At 38.6% G+C, this 25,706-nt stretch overlaps 1 long non-coding RNA gene across 2 annotated transcripts in view; it reads left to right on the top strand.

The window, feature by feature from the left end:
- Positions 1 to 25,706, top strand: part of LOC137861184 (uncharacterized) — a 61,965-nt gene that overhangs the window by 6,246 nt on the left and 30,013 nt on the right. For both annotated transcript variants that reach the window (XR_011099452.1, XR_011099451.1), the window contains exon 2: positions 23,396 to 23,531. This is a non-coding gene — a long non-coding RNA (uncharacterized lncRNA). The remainder of the gene's footprint in view (positions 1 to 23,395; positions 23,532 to 25,706) is intronic.

The raw sequence follows: 25,706 nt of genomic DNA, 5'->3' as shown, positions 1-25,706 counted from the left end.
TCCTCTGGGTCTTTGAGCTTTGGTGGCAACACTGACATTTCCTTTTTGGAGTAATATGTGAAAATCCTTACAAGTGCCTTTCTCCACTGTTTCTCCTCTTTCAGGTGTGTGTGGGGTGGGGGGCATGGAAGGCAGAAGCAGGGAATGAAACGTGGAACTTTCTGGAGTTTCCCAATCCTGTCCGCTTCAGGGTCTGCTTTAGTGGTGGCTTTATAGCCACCATAGCCATGGTGAAACCCAGGGGTGTGAAACTGATATACTGACAAATTTCCATGCTATGCTTGTTGTGTGTGGGTTTTTTTGTTTGTTTGTTTTTTCCTGCTGGAAGTAAATCCATTTGTGCTTTGCTGCTCCTAACTGCTTTTTCCAAGGAAGACTTTGAAATAAGGAGAGTCTTTACTTCTACATACTGCACTGGAATTGTCCAAATCGTGCTTTATTTTGCTGTCAGTGATGTACCCCGTAGCTTAAGCCCTGTTTTCATGCAAAATACCAACATTTTCCCACTCTGGAGATACCATAGATATCTCATAGGAGATGTTACCTCACACACATTATGTTGATGAGATGTTTGAACTACTTTGACTGAGATAAAACTGACTAACTGGGGCAACTGACATACCTTGACTTGTAGATTATGGATAACATTGACTGTGTGCTTTTACTGAGTTTGTCATTTAAAGAGCTAGAATGTGTCTGACATTTCAGAAAGTTGCCATGGAGCTCTGTCGCAGTTGTTCAAACCTGACCTATAGAAGTTTTGCTCTTCTGAGCATTTCTTTCTTAAACAGAAACCACTGAATTAATTTTACTTAATAGCTAAGCAAAAGGAGAATATAAACAGGTAAATACATTTCTAACTCCTTGCGTCATGGATTAACCTGAGCAAATTAAAGACAGAATTACATTATATTTTCTGTTTGAAAAGGACCATAAAAAGTATTGTTCTGAAGACAGCTGTCATCTTTTATTGGCCTGGGTGCGTGTGTGTGTTTTTTGTTTGTTTTTTAAGGGAAGGAGTAGAAGTCATCCTTGGCAAGGTCTCCTTTTCTAAGAATCTCTGATTATGAATGTTGTGCTTTAGCTATCCTCTGTCTTCAGTTCTGTGCCAGGATTTATCAGGATGGAAGATGTTCTCGGTGGTGGTGCACTTTTTGCCACTAGCAATGATTTTCCCTAATAGGGCAAGTTTATAAGACTCATTACCAAGAAGGGAATAACGGGAAAGGAAGTTTCAGTGCAATTTTTGTTTTCCTTTTTAAAAAGGAGACGGAGGCAAAGGATGGAGTTAATATAAAATCCTGCTCTCCAGTTAGCTAAAAGATGACCTGCAGTTTTTGGAATTACGGTATGTTCAAAGATATGTCACTGAAATAATGTAATGCCACAGACATTAGGCCATAATGACCTAAAAAAGTATGTGTTTAGTAGTTTGCAGCTGGAGTCAAGGAAGGAGCAAAACCGCTTGAAGTGAGCCAGACCCACACATTCTGAAAACCATTATTACATTTAGAGCACTGGCTAGGAAAAATATTCATAGCTAGCAGTTTGTCTTTGGTTTAGATTAAATGTCACATGATTAGCAGCTTGCAATGGTGTGAGAAGAGCTTTTAGAGAGGTTTTCTGAATTTTTATGTAGCTATCAACTGTGATCTGAAAGATTACAACTGTGGTCCCAATTCCAACTGTGGTCTGGAATTTCAGAGGATGGAGCTCTCATTTTTCTTAGGCAAAGAGAAGGAACTTATGAGAAATGGGAGTAGATAAGGACCACCCAGATCAGGTAGAGGACTTTCTGAGTTTCTTGAAGCCCTTTCTGATCACAGAAGCTCTAAACAAGCAAGATATCTAAGTATGTTCTCAATAGAACACTGAGTAAGGAAATAATTTGTTAGGAGATTAACTTTTAAGAGTCTAATAACACCTTACTACTATATCGTTAATCTTGCCTGTGCGCCCACTAACCTAGAGTCCAAAAACCAGCAAGAAGAGGTAAAGTCACTGTTGATACAGACCTAAATTTCATACTGACTGCCTTATAGGTAGACTAAGGCATGGATTTCAGATGTTTCAATTGACAGTCCTGTGCTCTAAAGCCCAGATCTCTTTCCTGAGAGGGCATATACTTTTCTTGGTGTCCAAGTCACTGGTGGTTTGGCACCGTGTATACAGGGTTTAAAATCACAGTTTCCTTCTCAAGTTATTTTTTATCTCTGTGTTACTTTACTCTTCCTCAAAAAAGTTTTGTTTACCCAACAGCTGAAAAACTTGTATTTTGAACTGCAGTGGGCAAATTTTAAAATCACTACTTAGTTTAAAAAAAAAAAAAAAAGGTACCAACAGAAATCAAATCTAGAGGACCAGGTATTAAACTCTACAGAATTTGTACATAAGAATATATTGGTTGTTTTTCATCTAAATGACAAATGATGATAGTCATCAATCTTTGAAGCATCCCATAGAACAGTACCAGCAGGTACTTTAAAAAATGAGTAATGATTTTATCAGCATGGGAGAAGCAGCACAATCCTAAAACTGTTCTTCAAACGGAGTTTTAAATGCCTGTTCTAACACATCAGGCAGACAAATTCTGCAGGTAAACTGGCCAACTTCCCATGTGTGCAGTTCTACAAATACAGCAAGCAAAATACCATAATACTCAATATAAATATTCATTGAAATGCAGAAACAAAATACATCTGCACCAGTAGTGATAATTATTCCCCTCTTTTTTTCTACATAAACATCCAGATACATACTTATGTGTTAGCAAAATTTGTATTAGAAATTAATCCTATCAATATGTACTGTTAGCCTGGATTATGCTGGATTTGTTATCTATTGGATAAAATATTACCTCATGTAACTTGGCCTGGTTACCAACTCTCTTGGCAGTCCTCACCTAAGGTAATTAGGCAGGCTAGGTACTGATCTGATTTCACTTTTGCAACAAGGACCATCTCTTTCCTCCTATGAAAATGCTAAAATGGGGAAAGGACTTGGCTCTTTACTGTTTATTTTTAAGGTTTCTATTGTAATCCTTGTCATCTTTGCACTAGAGATTAATGCCTTTAATGCCTTTACCATACTTTTTGGTAAAATGTTTTCTCCAAAGTGAAAGAGGCATGGAGATATATATATATATATATATATACATATATATCAAAAGTGGTGTTAATATGACTAGAAAATGTTCACTTTGATCTCTTTTTCTGCAATGTTGGTGCTGTGGTGTTGGGTGTTCTTGTACAGAAAGTGTTTTTTTCTGCAGTAGTCTGGTCTCCTTATGTTAAGCAATTCCTTGGATACATCCAAAGATGTTCTCCAGAACAAAGATGTTCTCCAGAACATCTTTGGTTAATAAGAAACCAAAATATAAGCCTTGTGATAATTGATAGGTCATTAGCAGGACTCTAGTACATCAGATAAGGCAATTAATGATTTCACATTTCCTAAAAAGTATGGCTGTGTTGGGCTGAGTCACTTCAAGATGTAGGATGTGCTCTTCTGTGACATAGTTTGAATGACTGTGATTCACCTGGTTGCATTTCTTTTCTGTAATACTTACTTTGACTTTGCAATAAATTTTATTTATTTTTAATCTTTAACTGGTAGCTGAATTCTTATGTTATTAAGAATTGGTATTTTAGTCGCTCAGAATTTTTGTATACCAGAGCTGTCATCTGATCAACATACGTAAGGAAGAAATAAGAGAATTAAGTGAGCTTTTTCATTGGAAAGGTATTTCACTTTTTTACTGTATATATATTAGAAATGTTAATTATGATTTGAACATCATGGAGTCAACCTTAGGAACAATTCTTTTGGAATAATTTCTTTCCTTTTCAAATTTGAAAAGTAAAATATTTCGGCTGATTGTAAACAGTTACTTGTAATTTCTTACCTGATATGGTATAAAAGCTCAAGACATAATAAACACAGTTACATATCATAACCTAGATATTCAGGACTCTAATATTAGCACAAGAGACCTTTGCTTTGCTTCAGATATGGGCATACTGAAGTGTTAAATCTTTGAGATAGACTTTGATAAAAGAACTGTCTTTTTTATTTTGAGGCACGGGTGCATGAAACTGAACTGCGAAAGACGTTTTTGATGAAGAGTTTGTCTTGTAATAGTATTAATAAAAAAAGTCACTTTTAATGAAGTGATGAACTAAGTCAGGAGTAAGGTCTTGTTAGGGTCAGTAGGTTTACTGGTATTAACTTTGTGTATCTAAGGTGCCATCACAGACACTTCAGTCTTGCCTTATGCAGAGGGACCCCAACAGTGCTTACTTCCACTGACATAAACTGTGGTGGAAATGCAGCCTCTTTTCTCTACTTCTGAAGTAAATGATGAGTAGTAGGATCTTAGGTTACTTCAGGATTTTTTTCACTCTTTTTGTGTTGTTCCTATTTGCAACTGGAACTTTAAAACACTGCTGGTGACTGGACTTGAACTTCAGTCTCCCAAAGGAGAAGTCAGAATCAGTGGTCTCTAGCAGGTCCCTGTCAAGTAAGGAGCTGAATGTTCCTTGCTGTTTTCTCTCTCTAGTCCTTCTTTCTTCTCTAGATAAATGTTCCTTAATGTTTCATGCTGGTTTGGATCAACTGTTTTGTTTTCTTTTTAATATTGAATAAAACACCTATTGTAAAATTTCCTACTGATTTGTAGTCTAATGTTAGATTTTTGGAAAACTCAAATACTACACCACCAAATTCCTGACAGTGAATCAAGGGAAGACAGAGGAGATAACATCCTAGTGCAATGAAGAGAGGGGAGTTTTAATGGTATTGCTGTTGAAAAGCAGGTGTATTTTTAATCTCTCTCCAACCTTTAGGGTAAGAGCGTGCTTGATCTAGCAAGGATTCCAGTACTGTCGTGATATATGGCACTGAAGGTTTTATCAGTTGCTCAGAACCTCAATTAAAGACACTCGGGTGTTCTGTGAAGCAGTGGACAAAATATTTTATTCAAATATTAAATAGATTTTGCCCAAAACTATAATGGGTTGCTACTCATAATGTGAAGAGATCCTTTGGGTGTAGAATAATAGTACCATGCTTCATTACTGGAGCTACTTTAGATGTGTATCAGAGTAAATGTTGCATCTGTTATGCATGAAGGTTGAGGACTAAGCAAGTGAAACTCATAACATGCAATGGAAAAGCCAGTCCTAATGGCACAAAAAGATGTAAAGAGGAAGTGTAGACTATGTCAGCACATGACTGAAGGAGTTAATTGCAGCACTTAAGTGAGCCGATAGCATCTCAAAATAGTCTTGAAAGTGTTGGAGGAAGAATAGCATTAATACAACCAATTCAGAGATGGGATCACATCCTCCGCTGATGTAAGCCAACATCCATAGAGTTGCCAGAGTTCAACCTGCTGTGCGAGGTGACTTCAGAAGCTACTGGAGAGAACTGTTTAAAGTATATCATAGCTGGATCCCACTGATTTATGTCTAGACTTGTGGCAAAGCTCCCTCATGATTTGATATTGAAGGCACAGCTATTACATAAATAATGACTTATATTTATAAATACCTTACTCCTGAGGGAATACTTTCAAATTACTTGGAACATCCAAAAGAAATATATAACTGAAAGGTAGCAGAATCTGTCCTACACTTATGAAATCTGAAATACAGTTCAAAAGGTGAAACTCGATTTCGATATCATTTTATCTGTTAAGCATGTTGTGTGGAATGTAATGTAATACATTTTCATTCACCTTAAATGATGCATATGAAGTCATTTGTGCTATGTTGAAGGCATGAAGCTTCCTAGTGCAGCGAATGGAAAAGGCAGAAGGGAGTGCAGGGAGGAGTAAGGTGTTGATGTTACTAAATATGTCTCAAGATCTGTCAGGTCCAGACAAGTCACTGGGAAATCTGGAGGTAATGCTTTTTGGCTGGTGATTAAGGTTAATTCAACTGACAGACAGAAGTATAAATACTGATTCTTAACTCTTCATGGAGTTAAAATGTATTTACTGTACTCACAATTTAATCAGAGAGAAAAATAGTATGAATATAGAGTAAAGTACTGTCCTTTTCATATAAGTAATTTTCTAACAGCCACTCTTGGGCAATCCCAGTTTAATGTCCTTGTGCTGAAGCATGGCATTATCACTGGCCCGTTGCATCAGTACCTGGCTGCTTTGTCCCTCTTTTCCTGGAAATGAGGAAGGTGTATCACAGTCCACTCTTTCCCAGACTCCTTCTCGGGCAGTGCAGCTGCATACTGCACAAGGGTGAGCCAAAAATGCTCAGTCTCAGCCTATGACAGAAGAGCTATAGCTCTGAATCTTTATAATCTTCATTAAGATAACTCCTTCATTTTTTAATCAAGCACTTCATAAGAATTTCGTTTAGCCTGTGAATATGTTAAAAAAAAAAAAATAAAAAAAATTGAAAATTCTCTGAAGTGCAGACATTTCTAATTTGCAATAGAAAAATCTCCTTCGTCCTTTTTGCCTCCACAAACTGAATTCCTGAAATTTCACCTTTATTACTCAGTGCTTTAGGCAGTGATTATTCACAGTAACTTCGCTTTTTTCTTTCCATCACCCAGACCTATTGTTACAGATTTGTTGGAGCACTGTTGACACTGTTTAATCCACACTATATACTTGCAGGAAGGTAGCAGAAAAGTTCACAAGCTGTCTTTAAAAGATTGTCACTCACAGGAAAAAAATTGTCAGTCTTTATAGCAATTAGTGACAATAGAGGCATGCACCTGTGCTGAGGAACTTTGACTCAAAGAAGCTGATCTAAAAACCTTTAAGCACTATGGATTCCCAGTCTTAGATTTGAAGAACTGACAGAATTGACCTGTTCACCTCTGAACTGGTGACCTACAGGTGGGAAGAAGTATTGTTAGAGGCATGTAAGCAGAGCGTAAGGCTGTGTTGTTTTGATGTTTAAGCTATCCATTTCATCTTGGTGCAAAGAATAACAAAGAGGAGGTCTGGCTGATGAAAGGTAAAACTGCACTTAACTCAGCTAGAAAGTTAACTTTTGCAAATATTTTTACAATCTACATGGCAGAGATGTGTTAGTTCATTTGTACTTAAAAACCGAAGTCAAGGATTTTCAGACTCTAAGTGTCCTTAACTATATGTGCATTCGGCAGCATGTCTATGTTGTTGTGTTGTGTTGTTTTGTTTTGTTTTTTACTGTAACGGATTCACTTTAAAAATTAGTGATGAAGAGCAGTTTGGCATTGACTTCAGTCATGGGAGTTTCAAGACATAGTATTGTTCAAGAAGCTTGATTCTTGCAATTCCCCAGTTCTTTCACCAGGGGAGGAAATACCTTGTAGACTGTGGTAGCAGGGCATAGAGTGGGATGGTGCCAAGGAAACCACACAGCAGTGAAGCACACTGTAAAACAGTTCATGGTAGGAGCTGTGTTGCTCATCGGGGAACTAATGACAGCCAAAGGCCAATGAAGTCAGAAGCCATCTTCTGACAGGAGCTGGGAGCAGCCAGCTGCTGCAATATGGTATGTCCATGCTGGATGTGAGTATTAGTCCAGAAGGCACAAAAGGAGAGGTGCAAACAGTGCGGTGTTGCCAGAGGATAAGGTAAGAACCGTAACTATTTTTCTCAAGTGTTTGGGACTGTCAGAAATCTCTTAAGTGGTCTCTGTTGCAAGATTTAAAGTTGGGTGAGAGGAAAGGGGGAAAAGGAGGTGTATGATAAAGGGAGACTTGGCTAGTGAAATGTTTTATGAAGCATAAAAATTATAAAACAATCAGGTAAATGTGAAGTCATTTTGTAAATGCTATTTAGCATGTTATGGTTACTATTTGAACATTTAAAGAGACTAAATGCTGTTTAATGTTTTCAGTAATACATCGTTCAAAAAGGAGCAGAGGTATCCTCTCCTGATGCCCTCTACTATCACGACCTTCTGTTCCAAATAGAAGGTGCATTTCCATAAGTTATCTTCTCTGTTGTAAGTAGAGAAACCATGTACACTTAACATCAACAAGGATCAGTCAAAACAGTTATCCATAGTGTTTGCTTTTACACCTAGGGAGAAAAACATGATGAACATGGCTCAATTGCTTAATGAAGTACTTAGATGCTTACTTAAGACTGATTGATGTTCATATAAGAAATGCATGAAGGAGAGACCTTATCTGAAGTAGTTTTGAAGTGCTGGAGTGTCCAATCATTGCTTCACACCTACTCTTACTTACACAATGCTTCTTAGAAATAGCAAGTTAGATGTCCTAAGCATGAAAGAAGAATATCTAATAATAAAGAAGAAAAAAAAAATCCTGTTTAGAATATGCTTTCAGTATCCAGTATCTTTCAGAACTCTAAGCCCTCAGCATCTTGCATGAAATATGCAGCAAGGGAGCCCATGTATTTATAGGTGAAAAATCACTGGAAGGGATAGAAGGTCCACAAATGGCTATGTGTATTAGTGAGTGAAAATAAATATGTGTGTTAGCTATCAAATCCCAAACTGAGTTAAAATGGCACAAAAGTGCAGCACCTGTCTTCCCCCAAATTTACCAAGTTTTATAGGATATACAAGAAAAAGTCACATGAAACTGGAGTAGCTCATTTCAAAATCATTTTAATAATGACTGATCCATTTGAATTTAAGCAGATGAAGGATAAGCTGAAGCAGGGATAAACTGAAAAGGCCATGTGCTGAGTCCCTTCATTATCTACGTGACTAGAAACTACTGCACTTTATCATCTGCTGTCTCTTTTTGCTATCTCCCTCTTTAATTTTCCTAAATGGCTGGTGCACTGCTGTTGAGATAAGGTATTTAATAAGGGAAAGGATTTAGATGTTCCTACAAGACCAGTCTAGGCTCCTTTTTTTTAAATGTCATCTTGATTTGTGCTTTTTTCTTCTCTAAGTAATAGGCATAGGGATTATGAAATGAATCTGGAAGCTGAATTCCACTAACAAAATCCTTGTATCCACTGGTAACATAAATAACAATTGGTTCATGGTATAATAATCCCAGATAGTAACCACTAAGAGAAGACACAAATTGAACCTCATCTTAGGTGGATTACTTTTAAAATACAAATGTCAGAAGCCATGGGACATATATTTCATTTTGAAATAAAGTTGTCTGATTTAACTTAAGGCTTTAAAAAAAAAATGTGAAAGGAAAAAGTTCAAAGGAAAACATGCTTTAATGCAAAGAATTACCTGTAAGGGATAATACCTACTATTTCCAGGTCTTAAAAACCATCCTGTAGCCATGCAATTGACCTAATCAATTATTGCAGTTCAGTTTCTATTCTGAGAGTGTATTTTAAGGAATTAGTCCTATTAATAAACCATATTCGGGCATCTTTACAAGTGCTGAGCAGCACCTTCTTCCAAATGAGTTGTGCACATTGCTAGGGGATACTCCTGCAAGAGGTGGCCTGCAGCATTAACATCACCAGTCTTTGGAGCTCACCAGTAATGTGTGGACCAGAGCAGAGCTAGTTTGAAGTAAGACCCTCAGACTGAGCGCACCATTAACATTGGGTCATCTGCATCAGCTCCTTCAATCTGCAGGTCTGCCCTGATTGTACAGCACAACCTGAAAATGAGGACATAGCTTAAAGGTGGCAGGAGACACTGAGCCATTACTGCAAAGTGTTTACATTCAAAATAGCACATGTAGTTTTAACTCTAGCCCCTATGTTTGTGTCTCACATTAGTCTTCAACATCATGATTGCGTACTGAGCTGTTTGGCGTGAGGCATGATTCCTTGCCTCAGTCAGTGCATTGAGCTGACGTTTTCCATGGGGAAGGAGACAAATTCATTATTGCATTATCCATTTCAGGAGACACTTAAAATCCACATAAGTTTCTTGCTATATAATGTTTTTTTCTATATCTTCTTGCTTCACTAATGGTGAGGAGCATTTTGGCATTATCAGCCTACATGTATGTCTATGGGACGTGCCAATGGACCTGGGCCAACCCGGAGCCATAGCGTAGCAGGCTGGGCTGTTGCAAGCCAATTTCCATGAGGATTCTCACTGCACATCTGCACTGCGCAGTGCTAATGCTATGAATAAGGGAGCCCAGGACAAGCTGCCACTGGGCTGCCTGGTGCTGTCCTGTGCAGGAGGCTGCCTGTGTTCGCAGAGTGCTGATCCTGGGCTAAGTGGCCTGGCATGGTGTTTTCTGGTTCCTCCTGATCTACTGGGTCTCTGCATGGTGCTGTGTTCAGTCTGATTTTGCTCTCCCTCTGTTCTGACCCACTCGGTATCTATAACCTGCGAATAAAAGCTTCAAAAGCTTGCCCAGATGACCAGCACCAAGTGAAGCTGTGCACAGCAGGAGTATTTAAATAGTCATGTGTACTCTTGAAACTCCAGAAGTTGAATCTTGTGATAAATACTTGAACTTTTCAGGTGTGAAGCATAAGCCCATAAAAGAATTACTTGTTGCATATACATGGCAGATGGTAATGGCCAGGGAAGGTATGATCCCTGAATGAAGCCAGGAAGGCTGAGGGAGTTGGTGATAGGCAGAGAATTATTTTCCAGGACGCTAGTACAATCTCAGATCACATAATATAGCAGCAACATGGTGGCTGATTTTTCAGAATCCTTGGCTGAGGGCAGAAGAGTTGCCCCACAACAGGTTTTATTTCTTCCTGACATCTTTAAATTAACAGTTTAATTAATTTAAATTAATTTTTAAAAATTGTTATTAATTAAAGCAATTTTAATTAACAGTTTAAGATACTGTTTTGCTATAGAAACAGCTCTACTAGCATGTGAGAAAGCATAAACTTGCAGCAGCCTCCTCTGGAAAATCTCTGCTATCTTTCCTTAGCTATAGGAAGGAAATTAATGGATGCAACTGCTAATTCCTACATATTATAATGGAAAGTTAATTTTTATTTAAACTACACTTTAAGGGCCTCCTGCTTGCAGATAATATCTGAGTCATTAAGGAAGTGTGAACAGGGAGCTAATTTCAGAGACTTGACCTGAAGGAAGGAAAAAAGTCCAGCCCTGGAAACTTAAAAGTTGAGTGTTACAAGCAGATGCCGTTGATGTTTTAATGTCATTTCATGAGAGTCATGTTATAAAACAATGTTGTTCTCACTACAGTGTCTTGAGGACTTTCGTTGCTGTGTCCTGATTCAGTGTCCTTTATGTCATACATGATCTACCCCTCACAAGTCTTTTGGGAAGTACCTGTTTGAAGGATGCAAGCCATTCCTGCAGAAGCACTAAATGTCTGCAAACTTGTGCACAGTGTTACATGAGCTTATCCTTACTTCAGGAGTAGGACAGGGGGACCTAACTGTTGTTATATCTATATATTGTAGTGGAATTCTCGGTTGCTTCACTAAATTGTAGTCCCCTCAGTGCTATCTGCTCCTGTAGCCTGTCACCTGGGAAGCAAGAAGAGTGCAGCCTGAGTAATGTAATGGGTAATGCTGAGACAGAGTAACGGGATCCTGCAGCCAGGTGAGGACAGAGCTGGGTGAACAGTCCAGGTCCTTTCCTTATTCGTTGGACCATGTACTCTTGTACTTCCCATGTTGATTTTTTTCTTTATACAATACAAAATAATTTAATATTACCTCTTCACCTAAGGAATATTGGGTTTATGTTGTAGTTCGTGCTATGTTAATGGATTCACTAAAGAACTTTGAGTTTTACAGAGTGGAGACCTTTAGCTAGGGTTAAATGTAATACGGTAAAATGCTAAGAACCAGGTTTTTCTCAAGAGTTCTTGATCAGAACTCAGCGATTTAGATGTTAGATGCTAAAAGGCTGCTCAGCTACCAGTGCTTCTACAAGTAGAGCAGATGTGTAAATAAAAAAAAAATTTTAACAGATAGTCTACTATTCACAAACAAGTTCTACTGAAAAATACACAGGAGAGGTGGACCAAATTGTTGACTGAAATTGCTACTTATTGTGTTAGTTTGCGAGAAGTCATCACAGGCAATGAACCTCCATCTTTGCTTTAATGACTGTTTTGAGGCAAGTATCAAAAGACAACTCTGGAAGCAAGCACTGACACAGATCTCATTTATACTCACCTTGGACCTGCAAGATGCGAGTGCTCTGAGGATAGCAAAGAAAAGAAAGCAGAAGAAAAGAGGGGAAGGTAAAACACTTGTTTGTTAGGAGAAACTAAATAGGCATGGAAGATCACCTAGCCAAATCTTGTGGTTCTAGTATAATACCACAAATAAGAAGCTCTGAGCGTTCAAAAGCCTCCTTTGTTGTAATTCTACACCGTGTGCTGAATTGTCATTTCTGTGGGCGAGAGCTCTTAGAGTCATCATACCATGATCTATTTCACTTCTTTACCTTCAATATATGATGTATTTTGGGGGTATCTTTGCTTTTTATCACCCTGTGATGATAGAGATAATGTTGGCAGAATACATATGAGTCAACACAAGCTGTGCTCTCAATCTCTCCGGAAATTCCAGTCACTTGCAGCTTCTGCTGCAAAATAGTGGTGGAATCAGCCAAATAACAAAATGCAGGGCTGAATGTCTTTAAAACAGTTTCACCTTCTGTTGAATCAATAAGCAAAGAAAAAGTAAGTATGCTTATAATTTTTCTCATTGCTGTTAATTCTAGGACAATGTTAAGTTGTATATGAATAGAATAGAATAAATTTTCAGTGAAAGAGTCTATATGACAAAAATATTATAGTTCAAGTTTGCTTTGAAAGTATACATAGTTAAAGAAAACCAAGTGTAACATAAGTGTTTGAATCAGAGACTTGTGCTAGATTCTCTGAGGATGTATGCTGTCTTCATGCTATTTGAAACAGTGAAGCTGGGACTATTTATACTAGCGGAGCTTCAGCTTTTCTTTTGAAGTTTTAAGTATTCCTCTGTAACTACCAAGAAAAATAAAGCATTAGAATGCTTCTTGTTATTAAAGTTGTTGCATGGTAACTTTGGAAGTGCATCTCAAAAGAAGGCAGCAAGATAATGTGTAACGGGATAGCTTCAGAGATCTCAAAACGAATACTGTATTTTGCTTGTGTTAGTGAATTGCAGTTGCAGTGTCAGCCACTGTGACCTTTTCTAGCTATAGTAATTAGTACAAAGACTAAGTAGAAAATAAAGAGGGGACATGATCAGTCTTGTTTACTCAGTTAACCAAAAGCTGAAGGTCACACAAAAAAGGGGTAAATAACAGAGTGATTAAAACTGGGTAGGCCTGGCTGTGGTTATTTGTTTAAATCTTCTGCTTTCAGGAGTCTTCTCATAAAAGTATATGAAATCCTAAAAACCTGAATAACTCACCCTAGAAGTACTACAGAATAACAGTCCCTTTTTCCAGACAAGTAACTTACTATACTAATGGAGAACAGAGAACAAGGGTTAAGGTGGAGTTGTTCTAATGTTCTGAGTGAATCCTGGAAGTATTAACATTTGTTTATTTGGTTATATGACAGGCTACATCAAATCCTGCATGTTTTCTTGAATCTGGTTTGTGACTACTCTTGAAAAACACAATATTAATCTTTCTCTAAACTACTTATCCATGAAGTTAAAATAAATTCATTGAGGGGGATTCCTGAGGATAAGCTAAGGTTTGTAAGCCACTCTTTTTCTATATCACCAATATTTTTAGAAAGCTGTTCTCAGGGGGATTTGGCTGCAAAATGCTGCTTGTTCTGAGAGCTTTAGTTTCCTAGCATTTGTTAGCATGCGAATTTTCAGAATGCACTGCAAAGTCAGACAAGGGCAATTGTTCTTCAACTGTTGCTATTATCTTACCTGAGATTTCCCATTATGAAACTCTTTTAATTGTTGGAGGCTTATGTTGAAGACTTATATTAGTGCCTGATTAGATATGTCAAGTTTCATCTTCCAATGTATTTTGTGCCAGATTCAGATTTGAATACTTAAAGTATTAGAAGTTAATGTATGGTACAATTGAAAGACTTGTTGTGTAATTACACTTTTCATTTTGAGTTTGTTACCCTAACAAGTACAGTAGGGCACGAAGGAAAGGTTCTAATATTAGAGGATTTACTATATGATGTCATGTGCTGCATCCCTCCCAGAAGAATTCATGTTAATTGTCACACAGGCTTGCCAAAATCATGAGCAGTGTGCAGTAATGAAATCCTAATAGCAGACAGCTGGCTTTAAAGGCGCATACTCAATGGCTTTAAAACTTCACAAAGAAAAACATCTCCCCTGCAAGGACAGCTCAGGGAACCCACGCTTGTCCCATGTGAACAACGGAAGGGAAGGGGTGCCCGGCAGCTCTGCTGAGCCGTGAGGTCTCTGCACATTCTTCATGTGGCAGGAAAGGGGCAGCGTGCACATCTCTCTCCCAGTTTCTCCCAATGCTTGGCTGAGCCAGAGCCAAATGTCTGTCCCTGTCAAACTGCGTCACGGATTTCTAATTATCCCTTACCTTCAGCGCCCTCGCAGATCTTCTATTTTCCCAGGCTCCAACCCTGGGAACACCATTTTTTGATGCATGTTTATTTATTTATTTATAATTGGGTCATTTCCATGTGGCTTTGACCTCTCCAGTTAGCTTCAAAACCCATGTTGTGTGTGGAGGAGTCAATTTTCTACCTCATGGCAGACATATCCATTCCCTCTATTTCTTAGAGTGGGGAACTCTAAGGAAGTTCCCTACTCCAGGTGTCCTCCTCTGTAAGAAATGTACTTGTGGATCTTAGTGAAATTCATGAGTGCAGCTTTCTGCTAGTCAGATTGTTCAGGTTCGTAGTTGAGTCATGGACAAAGAAGTGGGGCTGAGACCTTTATTCTGGGATTCATTTCCACTCCATACCTCTACCACCACCCTCTGCCTCACCCCCAAAAAACAGAGAAGAGGACAGCTTCCAATTTTCAGGTCAATATTTGTTCTCAGGTTGTCATTCTGAATTCCCTTTGCATGATCCAAAACATTGTAGCATCCCATTTCATCCACTGGTGTGTTCAGACTGTAGGAGGATGAATTGCAGGCAGGTGTATTCAGTGTCTGAGCATCATTTCATAGATCATCCACCACATACAGACAAATAACTGACTTCTCACCACCTGGGTATCGATGGAGACTATCAGGTGACAGTCTTTATTAGCATCTATAAGCAACAGTCCAGAATACACTTTGTGAAGATCCTTGTCTATTTTCTGCTTCTTGCACTTCTCATCTATTGATGTTTTTTGATTGCACCATGTAGAAGTCTAAAACCTTGCACTGTCAACCCCCTGACGTGAGCTGTCCACCAAAGACGAGTGACAGCTGTCACTGAAGGATGAAGATTAAGTGGAAAGGCATCTCGGTGCATATATACACCAGCTGCATACTTCTCCAGAAACAGAACAAAGCTCTGGCAGAAAAATCTTCTGTTACAGTAGGCCATATGAGTCTTCTGTCTCAACACTCACAAACGAAGGGCACAAATGGGCCCTGTTAGTGTGGTGGGGATCTGTCGAGGCTGTTTTGCCATGGGGAGAAGTATGCTGCTGAAATCATGGGTGGGTGGTATTGGATAGAAGAGGCTGTCTGGGAATGAATAAGATTTCGCTAGGTCCGTTAAAATTTTTGGAGAGCTATAGATAGATGTTTGGGAATAACTGAGGATCTTTTTTCAAATTTCTAAGAAGTAGGTGAGTATACTGCAGTGTTTGTATTGGACAAACAAATCTCGTCTACACCTTGCATCCTAGGGAAACTTCAGCTTTATGCACTGATATTTAGAACCTATTGGCTGTCTTTTGTTTTAGAAGCTGGGAAGTATGTCAACTTTGAGTGATACAATGCTATGCTATTGTTTCCAGCCAGCGATGGCTTCAGAATTTTATGCTCTTTAACAAGGTAGGTCATCACAGTTCTGGTTTTCATCAAGACAGTACGGTACACACTTAATGTAATACAATGCTAAATCAGCTGAGCTGGACTTTTCTGTTACTTCTTTCTCTCTGCAATAAATAGTACTGCAGACCTGCCGTGTTGGGCTTAGCTATGCACATTTTCATATTTCACATTTTTCCTTTGTCATACTGATAAATGCTAATGAAACAATATTTGAGCAGGGAACACAGAAAACATTTAAATGAAAATGAAATCACTTTTAAAGAGAGATACCCTGAAGAGAATAATAAAGCAGCCACTTCATTGCCACAGGTTCTGGGTGTGTGTAAACTGAAGTCAACATTAGACCCTCTTCTGCAATCTGTGGAGGAAGAGAGTGGTGAGATCATGCTGATTTTTTTTAAACACGAGACCACTGTAATAACTAAGAACAGTATCCTAAAAGAATGAACATGTGTGTGAATAAAGGGACTGATTTTCAGGGAAGTGCATGATAATAGAATAGAAATGAAGAATGTAGTTCATTCAGCAGTGGAGCTTAGCAGCCAACAAGTGGATAGAGAGTGTAGAAAGGTGACTACTTAACAGAATTAAGCTCCTTTTTCCCTTGTTTTGCTATCTATAGAGATATAGATGTTAGGATGAAACTTGTATTCCCTGTGAAAGCTCAAAACAAATGTGGAAGTTGGACGGGAGGGATGGGATCTGGTCCTTGAACTCCTGCAGAATTTTCATTAATTGTGTGCTGCCAATGCTGCTTTCCTCCACTGGGTGCTTGCTGTATGACAAACTAGCAATAATAGAGATGATTTTTTTTTTCTTAAAGAGAAGAGAGACCAACCACAGTATCCAGTTTATAGTACCTGTGGAAAGAGGAAATTACAAAAATGAAATATAGGAAATTTAAGCAATGACAGTACAACAGTACTTTTCCTAGTATTTTTGCCTTCAAATTAAATAATGCTTTGCACTATTTAATGTAAAGGCTATCTTTTCTGCTTCCATAGCTGCTCTTTAGTATCTTTGTATCTGTATAATTAGTGATACTTTTGGTAAATGGGTGAATACTCTGACTGTACTGTGATTCTATATCTGATAGCTATGGATTTACAAGCCAAAGCAGGGGCTGGGCAAACGAAACAAGCAATTACTTGGAGATGAGAATGGTGGAGAAGTCTCAGCTCTCCACCAGTCCTTGCCATGCAATATCCAGCTATGTCTGGCCATCTTCAGCCTTTAGATGATGGTAAATGCAGGAACCCAGATCCATGTGCTGGCGTCCAAACAATACCCTGCCTGTGCTGCTCATGAAAGGCTAAGTCCATCTCATTTTTAAGGCCTTCAGAATAACTGAATGTGGGTAAATTCAAAGCCTTTTTTCTGTACACTTCCCACCTAGCTGACCGTGTTTTCAGTCATGTATTTATGCAGAGTAATTTTGTGACTTTTTCTTTGATCAGGTAGAAAGGTTGTCCTCATTGAAATGCCTAATGTTATGGAACAACCTTGCCACATGAGTTCGGGCATCAGTCTGAATCTCTTCTTCATTGTGGGCTGCAGCATGTCCTTTTTCCTTAATAAGCCAAACATCGCCACCTAGAATTGAAGGAGTGTTTCTAATCGCCCTGCTGTTAGGAACTGGTGTAATGAGAGGGAACAGAAATGACCTCTGGAGTTCTGTGCGGCCTGATGAGCTTTCATGAGGCTTTCAAATGCCATGAGTTCCACACAAATGACTATAAATAATTGCCTAGGTTGGCCTGACCTCGGGTTGTCTGAGAAGATGATCTGATAATGGCACAAGTGACTCTGATTCTGTTCTGAAGCTGAGATCCCGTTTAGGATTATACTTATTTGAACTCTCTGTAATTTAAGAAGAAAGCTTTCTGCATGTGCCAGTACTGGAAACACATTCTGAACACAGAGGTCACTGATGTGGCAGCTGAAATCATCATGAAATAAGTCATTTGGCATATAAGTTTAAAAAATAAAAATAAAACTGAAAACTTGCCTCCTGTTTGACAGTGAAATTTTCTTTCCCTGGTCTCTCAGCCCTGCTCAGAGTTGCCACGATTCATATCCCATCCTCTGTTCTGCAGACTATGTAACAGGCAGATAGTTCTTTGCAGGGCCATCAACGTGGAGCTCTGAACATTTTGCAGTACGCATCGATCTGAGAGCAGCTTGCAGACGGGCAGGCTGGGTACCACATCTTCGCTGTCACGCATCCCTGCCTACTTTCCCTATCACTGGCAAGTGGTGAGTGGTAGTCTCTAAGAATTATTATCCCATTTCATAAAATGTGGTCAAGAAAGAAGACGCTACTAATCAAAACAGCCTTAATCATAAACTTGCTAAATCACTCCTTCCTTTTTTTTTCCTGATAAATTATGAGCAAAGCTAACCATCTTTTTCTTACACTACTGTCTTGCAGAATGCATAGCACTAAGAATAGTCCCATTACTTGCTGCCAGTCCACCCCAAAGTGCTCAGAACTCTCTGGATTTCTTCAGATGCGATCTTGGTCTATAACAATGAAAGCAAAACAAAATCTTCTGCTTGACCTGTTACAACACTTATAGTCCCAAACAGAATTATGTGAAGTCTGTATTTTAATGAAGCTGTCAGAATTTCTTAGTTAAGATATACTTTAAAATAAATAAATAAAACTGTTTTCAAGGGAGACAGAAAATAGCATTTAAAGAATTGGCACTAGTTTCTCAGCACAGCCATGCCTGTTACTTGGTGTACTATTACTGCATTTTTTTCAGGTTTTACAGCAAATAATAATGTCTAGATTGCTGCAGAATGCAACAGCTTAGATAATGTGGTGAGGGTTCAACTGGGAGGAGTGCAAACCACTTCAAAATGGGAACTGGTGCTGCCAGGGAAGGTATTTGCTGTTGCCGATGGTTGTACGTGTGGCAGAAAAAGTTTGGGAACTCCCTGGCTTGGAATAAGTAACTCCCTGAAGGAAGATGGTCTGCACAGATTAGCTGTGGCCTTATTAGGCCAGGCTGTTACTGTACTGTTTGGTTACTGGTATCAGTAACAAAAAAAAATCTTTAAACCCCATACAGGATGAGAAGAAATCTCCAGAGAAGTGTATGAATTATTTATATATCTTATTTCTTCTCAAGCGTCTGTAAAAAATAATTTGATATTACTGGTTTGAGGAATCTCCAAAGAAGTTCATGAAATTTTTAATTCTTCAACACCAGTGCCTTTTCTGAAAGACTGAGCTTGGTATGCCGAAGTCAGAGCTCGGCTTATCCTGTCTCTCCTTAGCCAAGAGGAATCCATTCAGGGATGAAATGATGTATTCGGGGAAGCCTTAGGGCTGATTTCATGTTGGCTGTAGTAGTAATATGAATCATAAGTAAATCAGTTTGCAGTATCATAAACAGAACCATTTGGGAGGGATGCAGATTTAACTTGGAAGGCTGTGGGGACACCAGGGTGTTTATAGGTCTGGGAAGGGTGACAGACAGGAAAAGGGCATTCCGCAGCCCAAATTTCAGCTCTTTTTTACTGTATGTTGTTAGCAGTAACTTGTAATCTATTAGCTAAGATTTTCAAAATACCAGTATGATTTAGTCATGACTTCCACTGAGGTGCAATGGACAATAAGATTGAATACCATGTATTTAGAAAAAAAATAAATAAATATTTTCAGTCATTACTGAAGCATGCTATAGTACATTTGTGTGAGGATAAAGAAAAGACAGGTGAGATCTACTGTGTGGGTAGGCAAGCTTCCAAGAGCATTAACGTTTTATTTTAAGAGATGAATAAAAGCCTCAAAATTGCTTTAGACTTGGCAGGTAAGGATTGTTATGCTTCATCTTGCCTCTTGGCCAGAAAGCTCAGTAAGTGGGAGCTTGCCAGATACGGCAGTCTTCCCCACTACCTGAATTTAATTTAAACCATTCTGTGCAGCCCTGATTTTAATCCTTTCATTTTGGTTTTGAGTTACCGCATATATGGCACAATGGAAATATTTTTTCAAACTTAAATTAGAAACATATTCTAGGAGACAAAAAAAAAAAAGTGCCTGTCTTCTGTGCAGAATGACACATCTTTAGCTGTTGGATGAGGTATAACCATAGTAACTTTTTACTTGAAAAGTTTGATTATCAGTAGAGAAACGTGGATTTTCTGCGATGTGTGCTTTTTCCTTCTCATCACCCTGGCAGGTTGTACACAGCACAAAAACTTTCTTCAGAATGGCCAAACTCTGTGATAGATAACAAAATAAATAAATAAATAAAAATAAAATAAAATAAGTGTTTCTAAAATAGCTTGAGATGGAAGTGTGATGTGTCAAATGTAAAAATCGATGTGGCATTCTTACTTCTTTGACAGGTGATTACAGATGTCAGAATACTGCTGCTCTGGCCAAATTGTCCAGGAAGAAACATAACATAAACACCTTCTACACTTCATATCTGAAATACTGGTGGTTTGATGTTGTGCATCTGTGTGTTTCTGTTTAATTCTACTTAGAGGTTTTTTTTATTCTACATAAAAGATGGCAACACTGTCACCTCCAAGAGTGTGTTTCAATGATACGCTGACTACTTTTGCTCTAAACAGAGAACAGAACAGAAAGTATAAATGCTCCATAAAGATGGAGTCGAGTAGCAGTAGTGGAAAAAGGATGAGTTGCACGTTGATCTTGAGTTTTGCAGTACAGGCTGGCCTTGTTCCTTCCACAAGGAAAAATAGTAGGCCTTGAAGATAGAAAAGAAAGATTTTTTGCAATGTTTTCATAAGGCTTGGAGTATCAGACCTTTATGGAACGACTACAGCACATGTGTGGAAAGCACAGTGCAAACCTTCATTCCAGGAGGTGTTATCAGTGGTTCGTTGTCAAACAAAGGATGTGTTGGGTGGCCTATCACAGAGAACCTGGGCATGGTGCTTTTTGACGTCAAAAACACAATTGGAAAATTAGAGTACGGGTTACGAAGGTGACAGTTATGAACTGGAATTTAAAAAAAAGTTGGGGGGGATTTTGGTCAAGAGAGACAAGTGTGAGGTACTGTCACAGGACAGGAGTAACCTGCTGCATAACCAATGGTCAGTGGCTGATCTAACATCGGTTATTGCGATTCCTTCTTCCTTACATTGCACTGAAAGCATTTAATACATTTACCCATGAAATAATCATTTTATTCCAGTAGTATTGGAAAGCACCAGGCATAATGCATCCTAGTCTGGGCACTGCATCTCAGAGCAACTGAATACCAACAAGGAGAGTTCAGCATGGAGCACTGAAAATACACTGAGGTCTAAAAAATTTTTCAGGGTCTAAATCACTGAGATGATGCTTGATGACTTCTTACAAATGATTACGAGAATTTGATTAAAATACCATTTTTTTTGAAGAAGGGTTTTAGCCTTTTAAACAGGCAATTTTTTCAGTAAATCAGGCATGTATCAATATAATTTCTGCACATGCTTCCTGTGCTTGCAAGTTGGCAGCAGAACAGGAAAATAGAAAGGAATAGTTGATATACAGTTGCAATTAAAGGAATGCGAAGACTTTGTTCTTCAAAAGACCATTTAGGGTCTACTTCTGAAGACAAAAATGCCCGTACATCATGTCTGTGTGGACATAGCATGATGATGTATTGGGACTGGGACTACTGGAACGTAACCTTTAGTTAATCAGTTTGGTTATCTAAATGCCAAACTATTTGTTAATATGATTGTCTCGCTAGGCTGTTGTCTGAAATCTGCCTTTTTCAGAAAAAATATAAGCAGCGTTTGATAGAGCTTCAGACAGATCACTTTGAAAAGTGTCTCAATTAATTATTACTGTAAATTGTAGATGAAATAGGCATCATTTATGGACTGGGTTGGTAAATGAAATTCACTTATTATGTAATGTTACTAGTGCTGATTCAGGGTAGGGGGTGCAATTATGTTAACGAGATCACTGGAAAACGTGCTTAGAAAACTGTGAAGTTAACTGTAGCTTCCCTGAGTGCTGGTATGTGGAGAAGGTCACTCTGTCATCCTTTGGTGTTGGCCAGGAGTCACAGCTGACATGATTGTTTCAAGACCAGGCGGATTGAAAGAGAGGAAGGGACAGGCAGGGTATCACCTCTGAGGAAAGCTTATCTGCAACATGCTAGCTACCCTGGCAAAGTGTAAAAAGGCCAATTAGCTCTCTGCTTGTCCTTCCCTTCCTGTTGTTCCCTGCCCAGATGTGAGCCACTCACAACTTTTTCCTAAGGCTTTGAGCAACAAGTTGCTTAAACTAAGGACTGGCAGGAAATCATTTAATAAACTGGGGGTAGGAAGAAGTTTCCTGTCCTACTTACACCCTAAATAATTCCTAAGTTAAGAAGAGAAGACAGTTCAGCAGGCCAAGCCACTAGCCCCACTATCCTTATCTGTGTTCCTCTGACAGTGAAGGTCCAGCCAAGCTGACCACATCCCCGTGGATTTGGCCTTCATTCCAACAGGGACGCCAAAAAACTTCAAATGCATTTTAAAAGCATGTTGGGGCTTAAGTACCAGGTTAGCATAAAGGACGTGCTTTCAAGGCCACAGCTATGTGATCAGCTCTGTGTAGGTGGGCTGGACTGGAACCTCAGGACCCTCGTGGGATCCTTACTGACATTTAATGATGAATCAATCTGTGTGAAGCCTATTTTGCAGTGCACGTAAAGAGCACAACTGGGATTGATTAGGTATTTGTCTTGTCTTATACCATACAGTATTAACACTTTACTACCTTGGTCTGTAAGTAAAAGGGCTTTATTACTTTTAATCCTAAAGAAGCTAAGAAAAGGTGAAGATGTTCATTTTGTGTGTGAGAACGGTGCAGGCCTGTGTTACACCTAAGGCAGTGCAAATCCCTACAACCTCTTCCTGCCTGGTGGCCAGCTGCTCTTCACCTCCCAGCCCCGCACTTGTTGCTCACGGGAAGGCTGCAAGGAGTTTCCTGCACCCAGTCATGCTGGGGTAGAGGGGAACAAGTTCATATAAGGCTAGATCCTGCTCTAAAGGTCCACCACTATCAGATACCTAAAATGCATAAGGCATTACATAAATCCTACTTACACTTTTGATGTGGATATCTCCTGAATATTTCTTGTCTTATTCTCCATCCCAGTAAATGTGAAAAACACTTGTGTATTTGCTACAGAATGCATGCACTTGTTTAAAGTAGTGTAAAAATTGTCATTTGAGTGTATGAATAATAGGCTTGTAAATTCTGTAATAAGCACATGGCAAGTTCAGAGATTTAATACTTTAACAATCCTACTTAAGAGCTGCACTGAAAGTGTAGCATATTGAAAATAACACAAATTGAAAACTGCAACAGTTTTGTAGTGTGCCTGATAAGTTCTGTCAGATTCAATACAGATTGTTTTCTAAGTAGCTGCCATATTTAAAGCACTATTGACTACATCTGTGCTACTAATGAAAAAAAAAATAAGCCTCGCTGTGCTTCCAAGTATACAAATACTATTATTCAACACCTGAAGACAAATTATTTACTAAAGACATGACATTTGTTTTCAGAAAGATGTGTGTATTTATTTCTCAAGCAGACATCGTCAGCACAGCTGAAAAACCTCTTGGAAAGCACAACGCTGCAGAAGGGTCCTGAGGAAGGTTACAACAATGTTCTGCGAGATGTGGGATCTGGTGGACTGCCTGCTTCCAGTGACCTGGGGACCCTGTCAGGTACAGCAATGAGTTCAGTTTTATCAAGGTCTATAGCAAACTTCAGGTAAACAGATTAAAATCCTGGATCAGAAGCTTTTGTCCATACTGGGAGTTAACTTTTCTGTGTTGTAGTGGGCAGCACAGAAAACTTTAGTTCTGGTTTAATTTTCTAATTGTCACTTAATGTTGAAATATTGCAAATTTTTTTCTACACTTGAAAGAGAAGTTTAATATGCCAGGGATGTAGTATATATCTTTGCACCATGCTTGCACTCTACTTTTTAGGACAGTTGTCATCAACCTAGTCTCATCCTCTTTCTAGCTGTAAATCTAAATGCACTGTAATTTTATTGTCATGGTCTTACATGCCTACACTTCTATTCAGCAGAATTAGCCACGAGTTTAAGAGTCCCCAAAGACATGATATTCACCTTTCTTCAATGTAACACTCTACTGCATTTTTAGTATTTTTACTTTTAATTTTCATCTGCAGCCCCAAGAGCTAAAACCCCTCACCTTTTAAGTGAAATAGTTGAGAATTTGTAATGTAAAAGTTGTGGTCTCCTGTGCCTGCAGGAGGTCAGACTTTCTCAGAAGTACTAGAAATTGCTAAAACGTAGAAAAATTGAGTTTAGTAAAGTTCTGGCTGGTGTTCTTTAGTAAGACCAGAACTGTTAGGCAATACGTGCAGGATTAAGCTGGCTGTAGGAGAGTTCAGTTTCAAAAGAGGCTATAGGGTACAGCTGTGTGCTAATTGATCATTCATTAAAAGCCAATTCCAGTTTCACCGTTCTGACTGTGCTCACAGGAGCTACAGGAGAAACAAACGGGAGAATGCATTTTTAAAAGCAGATATCTGCAACCTGACATTGGGAATACAGATGGTTACACATGCTGGACAGTTTTGTTTGGTATTATGTTTTGCTTATAATTGCTTCGAAAGTGAGTTAAGGAAAAGTTCTTTTGTTTCTGGTATTTTTTTCACAGATCATAATTTCTGCATAGTTTTAGCTTTTTCTCCCTGTAATGCCATAGGCTTATAGTCACCTCTCAGCTCAATCTGACAGGCTGAAATCAACCCGAAATTAAAATCTGCTAGTTAAAGGGAAAAGCATCTCGAAAATCAAAATGTATCAGTTCAAATGAAATCCTTCTGAGCCTGTTTCTATTACCTTACTTTTATACACTGCCTTGAATATTCTGTTTGGAAGTCCTTTGTGATTCACCTGAAGTCATTCCAGTAAATTTTCTCCCTAGTTCTTTTTCATTGCTGCACTACTTAAGTATGGGAAGGCTTGTTTGGTTGTTTGTTTTGTTCCTTCAGTGCTCTGCCTGGAATTTTACAGCAAAAGAAAACTTATGTATATGTGCAAATGATAGAAACCTCAATTTCAGATAGCAAAAGTTTGAGTGGATATTTCAGCAAAGGCATAATTATTAGTAGTCATAAGGATGTATCGGTCTGCCAATAATTGGGCTGGGGTGCAAGTTCTCAGGCAGGCACATTAATTGAATTGTCTGACCTGAGCTTTTGTATCCAGATCTAAGTTGTCGATTGTCTCTCATGACACTGTCAAAATACGTTTACTCTGAACATGCATAACCTGTTTTCTTTCACCACACTTTCCATATTTTTTCCTGAACTGTGCTCTTGTAGGCTGTTCTGTTCTCCACATAAGCGCAGTTGGTCTGTCTCCCCCCTTAGCCTCCAAGGATTTGGTCTGTGAGGGGGAAGTGTTTAAAAATAATTCCAGTTACGGTAGAACAGCCTGTATCCTTTCTATAGAGTAGCTGATATCAGACTTCTGAGTTCACAAAGTAGTCAACAAAAGATCCATAAAAACATCTAAGGATTCTGAAAGATGAAGATTTTTTTTTCGTCTTCCCTTTAAAGGGAAAATGGGACTTTCCAAGCAGGAGTAGACTTTCAGACTTTCTGGAAGCCTGAATGACACATACCTCTTTTTAGAAGAAGAAGAAGAAAGAAAAAAAAAAAAAAAAAGAAAAAAAAAAGTAAAGTTACGTATCCTGAAGAGCTACCCAACTTATCAAAGGCTTTCCCTTGGAGAATACAGACAGCTCTTCTGCAATACCTAGTAAAAATATAGATGGAATATTAAAGAGTCCTGAATATGAGTGGAGCTAAAGAGAGAAATCTCTCCTATTTTTTTTCTGACTTGGTGTGAGAGAGAT

Source organism: Anas acuta, chromosome 9 (genome assembly GCF_963932015.1).
Source record: "Anas acuta chromosome 9, bAnaAcu1.1, whole genome shotgun sequence".
NCBI classification, from domain to species: domain Eukaryota; kingdom Metazoa; phylum Chordata; class Aves; order Anseriformes; family Anatidae; genus Anas; species Anas acuta.
Note: the sequence above shows the minus strand (reverse complement) of the source record. Positions and strands in the feature narration are given on the sequence as shown.